Here is a 17,934-nt window from a genome sequence, read left to right as displayed (position 1 = left end):
ATAAAAGGTGAGAGCAGAAGAGGAACCTTTGGTTGGATCCTCCAGGCAGCTTCGAGTCAAGATCGAGATGGACAAAGAACTCTGCAGCTGAAGAAGAGCCGGAGCCACAGAGCCAAAGACTGTCCTGTTCATGGGGACCAACCCGTCAGCCCAGCAACATGTGGCTTCAAATCGCACTTCTCTCATCAGCTGGGTTCAGACCCCAAAGACAAAGATGAAGGCAAAGACAAAGAACAAAGGCAAAGAAGAAGAACTGATGTCTTCCTTCCTGCCAGCACCCAAGTCCTGTGTGACCTCACCACCCATGAGGAGAAGAAAGCTCATCAGACCTACAGAGATCCCAGCCTTCGTCGACCAACATCCTCCTCCTGCTGCAACACCTCCTTCATCATCAGGCCAGGTCTGGGGCCCACAGGTCATATGAGCCGCCTCGACAATGGAGGCACGGAACACGGTCCACTCAGACTCCATGTCCCCTACCTCCCCCGGGACGTGTTCGAAGTTCTGCTGGAGGTGGGAGTTAAAGCTCCGTCTCACAGGGAATTCCGCCAGACTTTCCCAGCAGACCCTCACAACACGTTTGGGCCTGCCAGGTCTGACCGGCATCCTCCCCCACCAGCGGAGCCAACTCACCACCAGGTAGTGGTCAGTGGACAGCTCCGCACCTCTCTTCACCCGAGTGTCCAAGACATCCGATGAAACGATGACAAAGTCGATCATCGAACTGCGGCCTAGGGTGTCCTGGTGCCAAGTGCACATATGGACACCCTTATGCCCGAACATGGTGTTCGTCATGGACAATCCATGACGAGCACAGAAGTCCAACAACAGAACACCACTCGAGTTCAGATCGGGGGGACCGTTCCTCCCAACCACACCCCTCCAGGCCTCACTGTCATTGCCCACGTGAGCGTTGAAGTCCCCCAGCAGAACAAGGGAGTCCCCAGGTGGAGCACTCTCCAGTACCCCCTCTAGGGACTCCAAAAAGGGTGGGTAACCTGAACTGTCGTTCGGCCCGTAAGCACAAACGACAGTCAGGACCCGTCCCCCCACCCGTAGGCGGAGGGAGGCTACCCTCTTGTTCACCGGGGTAAACCCCAATGTACAGGCGCCGAGATGGGGAGCAACAAGTATGCCCACTCCTGCCCGACGCCTCTCACCTTGGGCAACTCCAGAGTGGAAGTATGTCCAGCCCCTCTCAAGGAGACTGGTTCCAGAACCAGAGCCATGCGTCGAAGTGAGACCGACTATTTCTAGCCGGAATTTCTCAGCCTCACACACTCCCAAGAGCTAGCTTCCGCAACCGAGGATAGGACCGCCAGGGTCTCCTCCCTCGGCTGCCACCCATAACACAATGCACCCGACCCCGTTGGCCCCTCTCACAGGTGGTGGGCCCATGGGAGGGGGGACCCATGTTTCCTCTTCGGGCTGTGCCCGGCCGGGCTCCATGGATAAAAGCCCGGCCACCAGATGCTCGCCGTCGTGCCCCCCCTCCAGGCCTGGCTCCAGAGTGGGGCCCCGGTGACCCGCGTCCGGGCGAGAGAACACGTATTCCAAAGTTTGAATCCATCATTGGGGTCTTCTGGCTGCACTTTGCCTGACCCCTCACCTGGGACCTGTCTGCCTTGGGTGACCCTACCAGGGGCATGGAGCCCCGGACAGCATAGCTCCCAGGATCATTGGAGCACTCAAACCCCTCCACCACGATAAGGTGGCAGCCCACGGAAAATTTGTCTATTGTTCTTCACTTAATTTGTCAACAGTTCTGTTTGGTTGTCTGTACATCAGAAGTCTTTATATTCTTTTTTGCACTTCGCTGTCGTTTTTTAAGTATGACACGCCCCAAATTCAGGCCATGCACACAGTGTCTAATGCCCAATCAGGCAAAGAGAAAAACATGTTTCGTCTGCCACCAGACTCTTTCCACCAAAAAAAACCTGAACGAAAAGGTTCAGACATTCAATGATCAGTGGAGGGAAACAGTTTTTGGACGGGTTTTAGACAGAAAAAATCTGATTTTACCAGCCTGAGACAGTGGTGGGACCATGGTAAAGTGCAAATAAAACTGCTGTGTCAGCAGCATACTCTCAATGTCACTCGTGACATCACCGGATCTATTAGAGATCTGGAGATGAACATCGTGGAGTTAGAACGACTTAGTGAATCCACAGGAAATCGAGAGCACATTGAAGCTCTCAAATCTAAAAGGCTAGTTTTAGCAAACCTCCTGGAGACTAAAGTCCAAGGCACATTGGTCAGGTCCCGGATCCAGAACATCACGGAGATGGATGCTCCCTCTAGCTTCTTTTTCAGTTTGGAGAGGAAGCACGGGCAGAGGAAGCAGATCCACTCTTTGCTGTCGGACACGGGGCAGCAACTGAGTGAACCAAGGCAGATCAGGAGGAGGGCTGTGGAGTTTTACCGTTCTCTGTTCCACAGCGAATATAAAGAGAACGAGGAACTGTTCGAGGAGTTCTGTGACGAACTGCCTCGGGTCTCTGAGGAGACCAATACTGAGCTGGAGCGCCCTCTGGGGCTCCAGGAGCTCCACACAGCCCTCCTCAGCATGCAGGGCCAGAAGTCCCCAGGTGTTGATGGGCTCACTGTGGAGTTCTACAAGGCCTACTGGGATCTTCTGGCCCAAGACTTACTGGACATCTACAACGAGAGCCTGCTTACTGGTTCACTCCCCTTGTCCTGCCGCAGAGCAGTGATCACCCTGCTGCCCAAAAAGGGAAACCTGCAGGACATCAAGAACTGGCGCCCCGTGTCCCTCCTCTGTACCGACTACAAAATCCTCTCCAAGGCCCTGGCCACGAGGCTGGGAAGGGCTATGGAGCAGGTCATCCACCGGGATCAGACCTATTGTGTCCCCAGCAGGTCCATGATAGATAACATCTACCTAATTCAGGACGTTTTGGAGGTCTCCGGTTCATTGGGTTTGCAAACGGGCTTGATTTCACTAGATCAAGAAAAGGCATTCGACCGCGTCGAACACGGCTTCCTCTGGGAAACCATGAGGAGGTTTGGGTTCGGCGAGGGTCTTATCGCCAAGATCCAGGTTCTGTACAGTGATATTGAGAGTGTGCTGAAGATGAACGGCAGCCTGTGTGCTCCTTTTAGGGTGTGTAGAGGCGTTCGACAGGGCTGCGCGCTCTCGGGGATGCTCTACGCACTCTCCCTGGAACCCCTCCTCCAGAAAATACGCTCGACTGTTCACGGTCTGGTTTTACCCGGTTTTAAAAACAATATGGTTTTATCTGCCTATGCTGATGATGTCGTTGTTTTTATTAAAGATCAGCGGGATGTCACTGTTTTAACTGAGATCACGAAAAATTTTTCAACTCTGTCCGTTGCGAGGGTGAACTGGGGAAAAAGCGAAGCCCTGGCAGTTGGAGAGTGGTCCGACGGGCTCCCAGTTCTCCCTCAGGGTCTTTTATGGAAAAAGGACGGTTTTAAATATCTCGGTGTGTTTTTAGGCGATAAACATGTTGTGAAAAAGAACTGGGAAGATATTGAAGAAAAAATTAAAAACAAGTTATCAAAGTGGAAATGGCTACACTCACAAATGTCCTACCGCGGCAGAGTGCTGGTTTTAAACAATCTAGTTGCTTCACAGCTGTGGCACAAACTTGCAGTGTTAGACCCGCCATCTGGGTTACTTGTAAAAATACAATCAGAGATGGTTAACTTCTTTTGGAACGGTCTACACTGGGTGCCACAGTCTGTTTTGTTTTTATCGAGAGAGGAGGGGGGCCAGGGCCTCGTCCACCTGGCCAGTAGAACGGCTACTTTTTGTATACAGTTCCTCCAGAAGTACTTGACAGGTTCCCCTGTATGGAGGGATGTGGCAGCTGCATTCTCAGACGTGTTAATTTTCTGGGTCTGGATACTGCTCTGTTTTTAACTGATTTTAGTTTTTTAAAGTTAAAGGGGTTGCCTCAATTTTATCAGGGTGTTTTTAAATCCTGTGGCCTTTTTAAACTATGTCGTTCGCAGGTGCAGAACTCTCTGCATTGGCTTTTAAACGAGCCTTTAGTCTGTGGGTCCAGACTGGATGTATGTCGTGGCACAATACCTGGACTGTCAGAGGCGCTCTGCAAGTCCAAGACGACAACACTGAATCACCTGGTGGAGACGGTTGGACCAGACTTTGCCAACGCCCAGGCCGTTGCTCCTCTGCTTGGAGTCCGATCTGCTAGACTGGTGCAGCGCTTCTTGAGTCTGGTGAAAGAAAGACTGACAGCTGGGGAGAGGCGTCTCCTGCAGCTGCTCAAAGAGAGAGAAGCTTCACCAGACCCGACAGACCCGATCCCTGAGTTGACCTTGAATACCGGCTTCACAAAAGATAGCGGTCCTCTCCTATTCACAGAAAGTTCACAGATGAGCCTTCAGAGTACAGGCCCAAAAGTACTCTATAAAAACTGTGTTAAAGTCCTGAATGAAAGAACTCTGCGAAATCGAGCCATGAGCGTGTGGGCGGACCGACTGGAAGGACAAACCCCTCAGTGGAGGACCCTTTATAAACCTCCTATAAGAAAACGAACTGGTGATCTCCAATGGAGAATTTTACATGGTGCCATCGCAACGAACTCGTATTTGTCAATTATTAGTCCAGGGGTTTTAAACGAGTGTCCTTTCTGTGGTCTGTCTGAGAGTGTTTTTCATGTTTTTATTGATTGTAGGAGACTGACGACATTTTTTTAGTTTATTGATGAGTGTTTTTAGCCACTTTGGCATTGTTTTTACCAGTTCTATTTTTATTAATGGACTGCGTTTTAACAAAGCCAATAAGTCAAAAGGTCAGATTTTAAATTATTTAATTGCTGAAGCAAAAATGGCTATTTATTTATCTCGTAGAGACAGACTCCAGGCTGGACCTCAACTCGATGCCGTGGCTCTGTGGAAGGTAAATATAAAGGCCAGATTGAGACTAGAGTTTTGTTTCCACAGAGCCACTGGTAATATGCAAAATTTTATACAGTTATGGGGTTTTAATGGGATATTGTGCAATATATCAACTCAAGGAAAATTAGAATTTAACCAGCACCTTATTTAATTATTTTTTTAAAACTTGTCCTGATGTGATACCTTGTGTTTTTAATTCTATTTTGTGCATTTCATGAATTGTAAATAAATGTTTTGTTAAAAATCTTTTTTATGGCGGTTGGCAAGCAACTTTTAGATGTGCATTACCGCCATCTACTGGAATGGAGTGTGGATCGGGACGCTAACTATATACACCCCCCCTCAAAACAAAACAAAACAAACAAAAAAAAAAACTTAAATCTTTTCTATCAATTTTGTTTTCTTAAGGTAATTAATTAAATAACTTATATCTTTAGAAGTAGAAATTTTTCCCAAAATATCTTGTAAATTTAACTGTAATTTATTTTCTTGTAACCGACTAATTTCCTTCTCTCAACAGAATATTTGGTACAGAACAACAAAACATGTTTTACTGTCTCTTCTTGACCACAAAAATCACAACTTCCAGTTCGATGTTTTCCTATTTTAAATAAATTACTGTTTAACCTTGTATGTCCAAAACGCAATCTAGATATAACAGTTTCCTCTTTTCTATTTCGTCCCGTTCTCCTCATTGCACCAACTTTTCTTTGAATACTGTACAGCCATCTACCAGTTCTATCTTCCTCCCACTGTCTCTGCCATCTTTCCTTAACCTTTTGTTTAATAGATTTGATTTCTTCTTTACTAAATGGAACTAATATATCAATATCACTATATTTTGAAGCTTGTTTTGTATATTTATCAGCCAACTCATTCCCTCTTATTCCTATATGTGACGGTATCCATGTAAATATAACTAATAAACCGATTGCTTGAATTCTATATGTTAACTGAATTTCTAATAAAAGATCCGGTCTACTAATAGCATGATTATTTTTCAATGAATATAATAAAGAACTTGAATCAGAGCATACTATGCTTCTTAACAGACGGACTTCCTCAATCCATCCTAAAGCTAAAATAATTCCCATCATCTCTCCGGTATAAACTGATACTCCATCAGTAATTCTTTTACATTTTTTAACTTTGAATTCTGGAACAATGAAAGACACCCCATTACTGCTATTTGAGTTTTTAGACGCATCTGTAAAAACTTGGACATATCCATAGTACTTACTATCTAAATATGATTGAACCAAATATTGATCTGAAATGTTTTTTCCTTTCCTTTTCTCCAACAAAGTTAAATCAACAACATTATTATGAAATAGAGACGGATAAACTGGTGAAAGAGGAACTGTTTGACTAATGTTTATATCAGATAAACCAAAATATTTTATAATATTTTCTATCTCCCATCCAAAAGAATTTAATTTCTTCTTTTCTTTTTCCCAACTAGATTTAAAAATTTCTTGACATGGATAATTTCCATCATGGCCCTTTAAATTACAACTTTAACTGTAATCTTCTGAGATTAAGTGGCATCTCTCCCATTTCTATTAACCCTTCGTCCCTAATGGGGTCGGGAGGGTTGTTGGTTCCTCTCCAGCTGTGTTCCGGGCGAGAGGCGGGGTTCACCCTGGACAGGTCGCCCTGGACAGAGACACACAAGACAAACAACCATTCACACACACCTAGGGAGAATTTAGAGAGACCAATTAACCTGACAGTCATGTTTTTGGACTGTGGGAGGAAGCCGGAGAACCTGGAGAGAACCCACCATGCACAGGGAGAACATGCAAACTCCATGCAGAAAGACCCCGGACCGGGAATCGAACCCAGGACCTTCTTGCTGCAAGGCAACAGCTCTACCAACTGTGCCACTGTGCAGCCCTTACTCTTTCTAATTCATGATTATATATTTGCAGTTTTAAATTTTCAGATGCTTTCTTCCTTGTAAAAAATAAAGTCTTAGTATTATAGAAGACTGGTCATTTAAATGGGGATGTAAAATTTCTATAGAGAAAACAAATTGCTTCTTGTATCTTTTTAACAATGAACGTCAAATTTTTCCCCCTCTTCCATTTTGCTCCATCATCAGCAAATAAAGAACACCCCATTCCACTCTCAAAATTGTCAAACATATCATAATAGAAAAAAACAAAGGACTCACTATGCTCCCCTGAGGTGTACCATTCTCAACAAAAAACTTTTCTGACAATTTTTGTCCTATTCTTACTTGTATTGATCTATCTTGTAAAAAATCTTTTATCCAATAAAACATTGATCCATTAATTCCCATTTTTTTCAATTTAATTAAAAGTCCATCTTTCCACATCATATCATAAGCTTTCTCTATATCAAAGAAAACAGCCACTACACTCTCCTTGTTAACTTGCCCTTTTCTGATTTCATGTTCTAAACAAAGTAAAGGATCCATAGTGCTTCTCCCTTTTCTAAATCCACTTTGACATTTTGATAAATATCCCCTCTTTTCAACAAAGTAGCTCAATCTTTCATTTACCATTCTCTCCATTATTTTACAAATATGAGAAGTTAAAGCAATGGGTCTGTAACTTGCTGGATTTGACTGATCTTTACCTGGCTTTAAGATTGGAACTATGATTGCTTCTTTCCATGCCAGAGGTAAAATACCCACTTCCCATATCTTATTATAGAATTCCAATAAAACCCTCTTAGATGAAGTGCTAAGCTTATTAACCATAATATAAGAAATATTATCTTTTCCTGGAGATGAATTTTTTTATTTTCCTAAGGCATTGTTTAATTCAAATAAAGAAAAAGGACTATTCAATAAATCATTATTTCTTACATTTTCTTCTAATAAATTTACATTTTCATTAATTGTACAAGTTCTTCTGCGGTTTTCTTCTGTGCTTAAATTATTACAACTATGAACTTTAACAAATTTTTTAACTAACATATTTGCTTTCTCCTCCTCAGTCACAGCAATAACATTTCCATCTTTCAGAACTGGATATCCATATTCCCTTCTAATTCCATTCATTCTCTTTATCATTCCCCAGACTTTTGAAATCTTTGTTTCCCTACCTACAGAATCACAAAAATTACTCCAAAAAACCTTTTTTGCATTTTTCACCGTTCTTTTAACCAGAGCTTGTGACCTTTTATATTCAATAAAATTCTGAAAATTCTGATTTCTCTTTAACAATCTAAAAGCTTTATTTCAAGATTTAATTGCGCCATCACATTCCTTCGTCCACCATGGTACAATTTTCTTCTTATATTTTCCTTTTTTCCTTTGGATTGTTTCTCGAGCAGCACCTATAAAACGGCATCACAAATAGAAGAATTTACCATATCAACATCCAAATCTATATTAACTTTTTGCATCTCTTCATCATTTATTATTTTATATTTTTCCCAATCAACATTTCCAAATATCCATCTTTCTAAGGTCTCATTAACAATTTTTCCTATTTCTTTACCAATTTCAATAAGTATAGGGTAGTGATCACTACCTATAGTTGATTCTCTTAATATTTTCCACTTACTAATCCCAGCCAAATTCTTTGAAACTAAAGTTAAATCTAACGCTGATTCTGATCCATTTCTAATATTAATTCTCGTCCCTTCTCCATTATTAAGAGAAACCAAATGTTTTCTATCCATTATTTCTTCCACCACTTCTCCATTTGCATCATTCCTATTACCCCACAAAGTACTATAAGCATTAAAATCTCCACAACAAATGAACTTTCTTCCTATATTTTTAAACATTTCCTCCATTTCATCTAAATCCAATTTTTTACACGGATTATAAAAATGTAATATATTAATACTTTCTTTATTAATCCAAATTTCCACAGATAGCCATTCTAGTGAAGCTCCTTTTCCTAAAAATCTATACTGTATTCCTTGTTTTATAAATATTACACATCCTCCTCCACTTTCTTGTTCCCTATCTCTTCTAATACTATTATACCCTCTTATGACAAATTCTAACTCTGGTTTAAGCCATGTTTCTTGAATACAAATAATATCTGGGGGTTTTTTCAAATATTTTAAATATCCTTTAAATTCTTGACCATTTGCTAACAAACTTCTTGCATTCCATTGTAAAATAAGCATTAAATTCTTCATCCACCTTGCTTACCATCTATTTATCAACTCCCAAGATAAATCATTCACAGCTAGAGATTGTTCTGCACCTTTCACTATAATCTTGATTTTTTCAGTTTTCTGTTTCACTTGATCAGTACAATTAATGACATAAGCCACGAATAAAATTAATTTATCCATTGTAATTTCCATTCCTGACATTGTCCTTTGTCTTGGCCCAAGATTTGGACTAGAAGACACTTGCTGATTTTTCTGAACTGTTCTTTTTTCTTGAACACTTTTTGCTGCCTCTGCATAAGTCATGTTTTTAACTACTTTCAGCTGTTGAATTTCTGCTGCCTTTTTCCTTGCTTCACACCCTCCATATGCTACATTATGCTGACCACCGCTACAACATTTCAACTGTACATCTGCTCCACATTCATCATATCGATGATCTGCACCACATTTAGCACATCTTTGCTTCCCTTTACACACTGATGCAATGTGACCATTTGACATTTGTAACAGCGCAAGGGAGGAGGAATATAAGGTCTAACAGAAAAACTCAAGAAACCAATTTTCTCTTTATCAGGAAGAACATCACCTTGAAACTCCAGAAGTATCAAAAAACTTTCTATTTTCTCCCCATCCACAGATTTGAACAATCTTTTCAATCTCCGCACTTCACCACCATGTATATTTCTTTTAAGTTTTTCTAAATCTTCCTCAAGCGGAATACCAGTGATTACACCACGTGATACTCTGTTTTCTCCAACAATTTTCTTTTCACTCACAACATTTTTGCAAATGTTATCAGTCTGCATGCTTTTATTCTTTTGTTCTTCAGACTTACATTTTATCAACATATTACCATCTCGCAAGATTTTTACAAACTCAACCTCCCCTAGTTCCTTTTTTATTTCTCTAGACACTGCTATCGGACTAAGGTTTATGTTCATATCTTCCTTCCTGAATTTAAGTATTACCTTAAACTCCTCATTTATCATTTTCCTCCTAGCCACTCTGTTTTCTTCATCTGAACTATATTCTTGTAAACTTCTCTTACTATTTAGGTTACCAATCTCTCTATCATCTTTCGAAACTTTTTCCTTCCCTCTACCCCTTCCTCTACCTACTGTAGTCCATTCGTCAAAATCCATATCATCATCATCATCACCACCCCCATCTACCTTAGTGGTCATCCCAATCCAGTCACACTCCAGTTTATGCCAACCGCCAAAATAACAAAACCAAACTGACAGCTGTCAAGCCTTGCCGTGTTCCTACTCACGTGTTAGTATGGCAAGCCACTTTAACACAAATTCAGTTTCGTCTGAAATTGCAAAAAAAAAAAAAAAAAAAAAAATTCTGAAGTTACATCTCCGTTCAGTTGATGGCGGTAATTATTATAGCACTTATAGCATCTGAGAGGTGGTGGAATATAAGCTCTTACACTAAAACTCATGTATCCAATCATTACTTTATCTGGTTTTACTTTATCTTTGAATTCCAGTAGTACAGATGTACTGTCCATTCTTTTCCCATTTCTAAAGGCCTGTAATTGTTTTATACCTGTAATCTCTCCTCCTTTTATAACTTTATTTAGTTCTTCCAAATTTTCTCCAACAGGGATTCCTGATATGACTCCTTTAGCTCCCCTTTCTTCTCCCACTACTTCCTTTTTACATACCATTTGTATTTTTAATGCCTTATTTTTTTGCTCAGCATTCTTACAAATAAGAAGAAGACTCCCATCCCTTAAAATCTTTGCTAATTCAACATCACCAATAACTTTTTTTAATCCATTAGATAAGCTGATAGGATTTACCCCAATCATATCCTGTCCAGTCTGGAATTTTGATATAACTTTAAAGTTTTCTGGCATTACTGTCTTTTATTTCTATTCTTTCTTCTTCATCTTCAAAAGACCTTTTACCATTATTTAATCCTCTTTTAATCTTCTTTTCCTCCTCCCCCTCTTTTGTAATTTCATCTTCAGAACACCCCCTACTACAACTAGCCTTCTTGACTCACTCACGGTCCAGATTATGCCAAAACCACCGTAGGAATCAACTTATTACTTGCCAGAAATAACTCTTAATCGTTTTCACTCTCAAACAATCCGCGTCTCCTCTTCTTCTTCTTCGTGTGAGAGGAGGCTGTGTGCGGAAGAGCGGGGGAAGAGTGAGAGAGCGAACGATTGTGTGTTTTTCTATCTTTGTTTTTTTCTTACTGTTTATTCACTAGGTGTTTGTGTTACTTGTTTATTTGTTATGTGTTAGTTTATCACGTTTTAAGGGGGTTTTGTGGGTTCGGGTGTGGCCGTCAGGCCGGCGTCTCAGGACGCCATGGTGGTTGGTGGTGGGTCTTTCTCCACGCTGACGCGGAAGAATGGCATCAAGGTGGGTGCTGGTTCTCCGTGCAGCGTGGAGGAAGTTTGTTTGGCTGTGGGTGAGGTGATCGGGCACGCCCCCGTCGTCCTCCAGGCACTAATCAATAAAAGGCACCTGCACACTCATTTGCATGATTAGGTTAAACGACCGCAGTCGTAACACCCAAAATGTCCCATATAAAATGCGTCCAAATGTCCCATATAAAATGCGTCCAAATGTCCCATATAAAATGCAACTAAAAGTCCCATATAAAATGCGTCCAAATGTCCCATATAAAATGCGTCCAAATGTCCCATATAAAATGCGTCCAAATGTCCCATATAAAATGCGACTAAATGTCCCTTATAAAATGCGTATAGCAGCTCCCCAGTTCTTGAATTAATCAGCCAGTCTCGACGGGTGATTTTCTTTTTTTCAATTTCCTTTATGCAGCTGATTCAGATCCAACGTGATCACCACAGTCTTCAATTATCACAATCATCGCAGTCATCACAGTCACCTGGTCACCACAGTCACCGTGAAAACTAAAACATATACAAATATTAGAATACAAACATAAACATATAATACAAACAACAAGACAAAACATCCTCACTGCTTTCACTGGGGAACACTAATTCCTTCGTGCCAAACAATTTGACCATTCAAGTCCTTCATTGAAAGAATGATTGGACAAGTTTTATAAGGCATGCCCTCATTGATTACGGCAGCCCGTGAGGTACATACAAAATACCCAAACATTACAAAGTGTAAATACCATCAAAACAAACATCCATAAACAATCGGCAATAAATTTTAATATGCGCCAAAATGTCCCATATAAAATGCGTCCAAATGTCCCATATAAAATGCGACTAAATGTCCCATATAAAATGCGACTAAATGTCCCATATAAAATGCGACTAAATGTCCCATATAAAATGCGTCCAAATGTCCCATATAAAATGCGACTAAATGTCCCATATAAAATGCGACTAAATGTCCCATATAAAATTCGACTAAATGTCCCAAATAAAATGCGACTAAATGTCCCATATAAAATGCGTCCAAATGTCCCATATAAAATGCGACTAAATGTCCCATATAAAATGCGTCCAAATGTCCCATATAAAATGCGACTAAATGTCCCATATAAAATGCGCCCTGTTATGACCAGTCTAGGCGTGGCCAGATCATAACATAAAGGATCAATCCTTTTCAGATCCCAAGCAGCCAAACACACGAAGTTGAACATTTTATAATTATATTTATTTTAAAGCGATGTAATTTTTCAATTGAAATGTTACAACAAGTGGAGCGTATGACTTCAGAGTGAGCTATTGCCGAAAACAACAAACAAAAGGAAACTATCTGAATATCAACCAACTTACCTAATTGAAAGTAAATAAACCAAAAGACAAAAACTTAACTCCCTAACTAAGAAAAACATGAGAAAACTAAGAAAACATAAACGGCAGCTCACTCCTACAAACTCCAGAATGTTACATGATCAAACAGTGTGGCAGGTTGGGATGAGCCGAGGATGGATGGCAGGAAGTCCGCGTAACCAGCTTTTATATCTGTCACCTCCGAAAGCGACCAATCGGAGGTCCCCCGTCGTCCTCCAGGCACTAATCAATAAAAGGCACCTGCACACTCATTTGCATAATTAGGTTAAACGACCGCAGTCGTAACACCCAAAATGTCCCATATAAAATGCAACTAAATGTCCCATATAAAATGCGACTAAATGTCCCATATAAAATTCGACTAAATGTCCCATATAAAATTCGACTAAATGTCCCATATAAAATGCGTCCAAATGTCCCATATAAAATGCGTCCAAATGTCCCATATAAAATGCGTCCAAATGTCCCATATAAAATGCGTCCAAATGTCCCATATAAAATGCGACTAAATGTCCCATATAAAATGCGTATAGCAGCTCCCCAGTTCTTGAATTAATCAGCCAGTCTCGACGGGTGATTTTCTTTTTTTCAATTTCCTTTATGCAGCTGATTCAGATCCAACGTGATCTCCACAGTCTTCAATTATCACAATCGCCATGATCATCACAGTCACCTGGTCACCACAGTCACCGTGAAAACTAAAACATATACAAATATTAGAATACAAACATAAACATATAATACAAACAACAAGACAAAACATACCTCACTGCTTTCACTGGGGAACACTAATTCCTTCGTGCCAAACAATTTGACCATTCAAGTCCTTCATTGAAAGAATGATTGGACAAGTTTTATAAGGCATAACCTCATTGATTACGGCAGCCCGTGAGGTACATACAAAATACCCAAACACTACAAAGTGTAAATACCATCAAAACAAACATCCATAAACAATCGGCAATAAATTTTAATATGCGCCAAAATGTCCCATATAAAATGCGACTAAATGTCCCATATAAAATGCGACTAAATGTCCCATATAAAATGCGTCCAAATGTCCCATATAAAATGCGACTAAATGTCCCATATAAAATGCGCCCTGTTATGACCAGTCTAGGCGTGGCCAGATCATAACATAAAGGATCAATCCTTTTCAGATCCCAAGCAGCCAAACACACGAAGTTGAACATTTTATAATTATATTTATTTTAAAGCGATGTAATTTTTCAATGGAAATGTTACAACAAGTGGAGCGTATGACTTCAGAGTGAGCTAATGCCGAAAACAACAAACAAAAGGAAACTATCTGAATATAAACCAACTTACCTAATTGAAAGTAAATAAACCAAATGACAAAAACTTACCTCCCTCACTAAGAAAAACATGAGAAAACTAAGAAAACAGAAACGGCAGCTCACTCCTACAAACTCCAGAACGTTACATGATCAAACAGTGTGGCAGGTTGGTATAAGCCGAGGATGGATGGCAGGAAGTCCGCGTAACCAGCTTTTATATCCGTCACCTCCGGAAGCGACCAATCGGAGGTCCCCCGTCGTCCTCCAGGCACTAATCAATAAAAGGCACCTGCACACTCATTTGCATAATTAGGTTAAACGACCGCAGTCGTAACACCCAAAATGTCCCATATAAAATGCAACTAAATGTCCCATATAAAATGCGTCCAAATGTCCCATATAAAATGCGTCCAAATGTCCCATATAAAATCCGTCCAAATGTCCCATATAAAATGCAGCTAAATGTCCCATATAAAATGCGACTAAATGTCCCATATAAAATGCAGCTAAATGTCCCATATAAAATGCAGCTAAATGTCCCATATAAAATGCGTCCAAATGTCCCATATAAAATGCGTCCAAATGTCCCATATAAAATCCGTCCAAATGTCCCATATAAAATGCAGCTAAATGTCCCATATAAAATGCGACTAAATGTCCCATATAAAATGCAGCTAAATGTCCCATATAAAATGCGTCCAATTGTCCCATATAAAATGCAGCTAAATGTCCCATATAAAATGCGTCCAATTGTCCCATATAAAATGCGTCCAAATGTCCCATATAAAATGCTATTAAATGTTCCATATAAAATGCGTCCAATTGTCCCATATAAAATGCGACTAAATGTCCCATATAAAATGCGACTAAATGTCCCATATAAAATGCGTATAGCAGCTCCCCAGTTCTTGAATTAATCAGCCAGTCTCGACGGGTGATTTTCTTTTTTTCAATTTCCTTTACACAGCTGATTCAGATCCAACGTGATCACCACAGTCTTCAATTATCACAATCATCGCAGTCATCACAGTCACCTGGTCACCACAGTCACCGTGAAAACTAAAACATATACAAATATTAGAATACAAACATAAACATATAATACAAACAACAAGACAAAACATACCTCACTGCTTTCACTGGGGAACACTAATTCCTTCGTGCCAAACAATTTGACCATTCAAGTCCTTCATTGAAAGAATGATTGGACAAGTTTTATAAGGCATAACCTCATTGATTACGGCAGCCCGTGAGGTACATACAAAATACCCAAACATTACAAAGTGTAAATACCATCAAAACAAACATCCATAAACAATCGGCAATAAATTTTAATATGCGCCAAAATGTCCCATATAAAATGCTTCTAAATGTCCCATATAAAATGCGTCCAAATGTCCCATATAAAATGCAGCTAAATGTCCCATATAAAATGCTATTAAATGTCCCATATAAAATGCTATTAAATGTCCCATATAAAATGCTATTAAATGTCCCATATAAAATGCGCCCAAATGTTCCATATAAAATGCGACTAAATATCCCATATAAAATGCGTCCAATGTCCCATATAAAATGCGACTAAATGTCCCATATAAAATGCGACTAAATGTCCCATATAAAATGCGACTAAATGTCCCATATAAAATGCGTATAGCAGCTCCCCAGTTCTTGAATTAATCAGCCAGTCTCGACGGGTGATTTTCTTTTTTTCAATTTCCTTTATGCAGCTGATTCAGATCCAACGTGATCTCCACAGTCTTCAATTATCACAATCATCGCAGTCATCACAGTCACCTGGTCACCACAGTCACCGTGAAAACTAAAACATATACAAATATTAGAATACAAACATAAACATATAATACAAACAACAAGACAAAACATACCTCACTGCTTTCACTGGGGAACACTAATTCCTTCGTGCCAAACAATTTGACCATTCAAGTCCTTCATTGAAAGAATGATTGGACAAGTTTTATAAGGCATAACCTCATTGATTACGGCAGCCCGTGAGGTACATACAAAATACCCAAACATTACAAAGTGTAAATACCATCAAAACAAACATCCATAAACAATCGGCAATAAATTTTAATATGCGCCAAAATGTCCCATATAAAATGCGTCCAAATGTCCCATATAAAATGCGACTAAATGTCCCATATAAAATGCGGCCAAATGTCCCATATAAAATGCGTCCAAATGTCCCATATAAAATGCGACTAAATGTCCCATATAAAATGCGACTAAATGTCCCATATAAAATGCGACTAAATGTCCCATATAAAATGCGACCAAATGTCCCATATAAAATGCTACTAATTGTCCCATATAAAATGCGTCCAAATGTCCCATATAAAATGCGTTCAAATGTAAAATGCGTATAGCAGCTCCCCAGTTCTTGAATTAATCAGCCAGTCTCGACGGTTGATTTTCTTTTTTTCAGGCACTAATCAATAAAAGGCACCTGCACACTCATTTGCATAATTAGGTTAAACGACCGCAGTCGTAACACCCAAAATGTCCCATATAAAATGCGTCCAAATGTCCCATATAAAATGCGTCCAAATGTCCCATATAAAATGCGACTAAATGTCCCATATAAAATGCGTCCAAATGTCCCATATAAAATGCTACTAAATGTCCCATATGAAATGCGTATAGCAGCTCCCCAGTTCTTGAATTAATCAGCCAGTCTCGACGGGTGATTTTCTTTTTTTCAATTTCCTTTATGCAGCTGATTCAGATCCAACGTGATCTCCACAGTCTTCAATTATCACAATCATCGCAGTCATCACAGTCACCTGGTCACCACAGTTACCGTGAAAACTAAAACATATACAAATATTAGAATACAAACATAAACATATAATACAAACAACAAGACAAAACATACCTCACTGCTTTCACTGGGGAACACTAATTCCTTCGTGCCAAACAATTTGACCATTCAAGTCCTTCATTGAAAGAATGATTGGACAAGTTTTATAAGGCATAACCTCATTGATTACGGCAGCCCGTGAGGTACACACAAAATACCCAAACACTACAAAGTGTAAATACCATCAAAACAAACATCCATAAACAATCGGCAATAAATTTTAATATGCGCCAAAATGTCCCATATAAAATGCGACTAAATGTCCCATATAAAATGCGACTAAATGTCCCATATAAAATGCGACTAAATGTCCCATATAAAATGCGTCCAAATGTCCCATATAAAATGCGTCCAAATGTCCCATATAAAATGCGACTAAATGTCCCATATAAAATGCGACTAAATGTCCCATATAAAATGCGACTAAATGTCCCATATAAAATGCGTCCAAATGTCCCATATAAAATGCGTCCAAATGTCCCATATAAAATGCGACTAAATGTCCCATATAAAATGCGACTAAATGTCCCATATAAAATGCGCCCTGTTATGACCAGTCTAGGCGTGGCCAGATCATAACATAAAGGATCAATCCTTTTCAGATCCCAAGCAGCCAAACACACGAAGTTGAACATTTTATAATTATATTTATTTTAAAGCGATGTAATTTTTCAATGGAAATGTTACAACAAGTGGAGCGTATGACTTCAGAGTGAGCTAATGCCGAAAACAACAAACAAAAGGAAACTATCTGAATATAAACCAACTTACCTAATTGAAAGTAAATAAACCAAATGACAAAAACTTACCTCCCTAACTAAGAAAAACATGAGAAAACTAAGAAAACAGTAACGGCAGCTCACTCCTACAAACTCCAGAACGTTACATGATCAAACAGTGTGGCAGGTTGGGATGAGCCGAGGATGGATGGCAGGAAGTCCGCGTAACCAGCTTTTATATCCGTCACCTCCGGA

The sequence above is a fragment of the Gambusia affinis genome, linkage group LG19 (genome assembly GCF_019740435.1).
Source record: "Gambusia affinis linkage group LG19, SWU_Gaff_1.0, whole genome shotgun sequence".
Lineage (NCBI taxonomy): Eukaryota > Metazoa > Chordata > Actinopteri > Cyprinodontiformes > Poeciliidae > Gambusia > Gambusia affinis.
The sequence above is the reverse complement of the archived record's forward strand: the minus strand, read 5'-3'. Positions refer to the sequence as shown.